Source organism: Marmota marmota, unplaced genomic scaffold, assembly GCF_001458135.2.
Source record: "Marmota marmota marmota unplaced genomic scaffold, marMar, whole genome shotgun sequence".
Taxonomy (NCBI): Eukaryota; Metazoa; Chordata; class Mammalia; order Rodentia; family Sciuridae; genus Marmota; species Marmota marmota.
The window spans coordinates 1,251,939-1,253,478 of record NW_025999871.1 but is presented as its reverse complement, the minus strand read 5'-3'; the positions used below and the strand labels follow the sequence as shown (position 1 = coordinate 1,253,478).

Sequence of the window (1,540 nt, the reverse complement as noted above, 5' to 3'; positions counted from 1 at the left end):
AAATTCACACTGGCTCCTGCCATACTGGGAGTTGAGCCCAATCTCTCCCAATGCTAGACCTGGTTACAATGGTCCCTTTACCTGATTATTATTTTTCATTACAAGTGTCATTGAATACTTTTTGACAGCAGCCACCGCCCACCCCAATAGTTTATTACCAACAGGGAATACACACCAAATTTTCAAATCTTACAGTGATTTAAGAGAAAGCTAAAATCCAGACTTTTAGGTGAAATATCTTATTTCTAAACATTGACAACTTTTATCATATATTCAGCTTTTTTTTTTCTTTCTTTCTTTCTTGTTTGTTTCATGGTCCAGAGCCCTCTTTTAAAAATTTGAGAGGGAATCTCACTAAATTGCTCAGGCTGGCTAGAACTTGTGATCTTTCTGTCTCAGCATTCCTAGTAGCTGGGATTAGAGGTGTGTGCCACCGTTCTGGCTCTTCTGCTAGCCCACATGCCTCACTTTACAGTGTTAAACGCTAGTGAAATTTGAGTTGTTATTTAGCCAAATTTCCTCATTTTCCGGATAAAAATGCAGACTGAATAACTAGGTGAGTTGCTCAAACTGTTTGGTAACTAGAGCCAGTGGTTTCTAACAATGGCTAACATCTGCTGTGTAGTCCTTACTGCAAAATCTTATTTAGCAATGAGGCCAGTCCTATTATTATCCTACTTAACTAATTAATAGCAAAACCTAGATCTTCTAATTCCCAGTCCACCACAGTATTAAACACTTTCCTGTCAAGCTGTCGTATGTAGTCATTTGATTTAAAAGGAAAAAAATAATAATTTTTTTTTAACTTATCTGTCCAAGTTTGCTTAGCTGCCAGTTTGGGGCTTATTCTTTTGGGGGGAGGGGCGTGGCTCAGGAGCACTCAACCACTGAGCCACGTCTCCAACCCTATTATTTGTATTTTAAATAGAAACAGGGTTGAGTTGCTTAGCGCCTTGCTAAATTGCTGCGGCTGGCTTTGAACTCACAATCCTCCGGTCTCAGCCTCCCGATCTGCCGGGATTTCAGGCTTGCACCACCGCGCCCAGTTTAGGGCTCATTCTTAAGAATGTTGCAGAAAAATGATACAGTGGAAAATATTAGACAGGAAATGAAATTAAAAAGAGGAAATCGTATCACTAAGAAAATGAAGGCCTAGGGAGCCCATTATATTGCAGCCTGGGTGCAGAGTCCTGGAAGAGAGAAAGTTCAAGAGCAACTTCCGTGCAAGTAAGTCTTCCCAGCTGGTGGGATTATGGGGGTTTCTTACATGGTGATCTGTACTTTCCTGAACTTTTGACTGCGAAAGAAAAGCAAGGCGGGCGGTGAGAAGGGAGATAAATCTGGGGAACAGAAATAAAAGGGCTAGGAGGGAACTAGAGGGAACTGGAGCGCCCGCCCGCACGCCGGCCGCCGCCAGCCCGCCGGGCACGTGACGCGGCCAAGATGGCCGACCGGGAAGACGGCTGCCCGGCGGAGCGGGAGCCGGAGCCAGGGCCAGGGTCTGCGTCGGAGCCGGGAGAGGAGTTTGAGATAGTGGACC

The 1,540-nt window shown here is 44.7% G+C and overlaps 1 protein-coding gene across 1 annotated transcript in view; it reads left to right on the top strand.

The window, feature by feature from the left end:
* The first annotated feature begins 933 nt into the window (after positions 1-933).
* Rufy1 (RUN and FYVE domain containing 1) overlaps positions 934-1,540 on the top strand; it is a 56,410-nt gene continuing 55,803 nt past the window's right edge. Inside the window, exon 1 of the mRNA XM_048784776.1 lies at positions 934-1,227. The gene's annotated coding sequence lies outside the window, so the exon portion shown is untranslated. The remainder of the gene's footprint in view (positions 1,228-1,540) is intronic.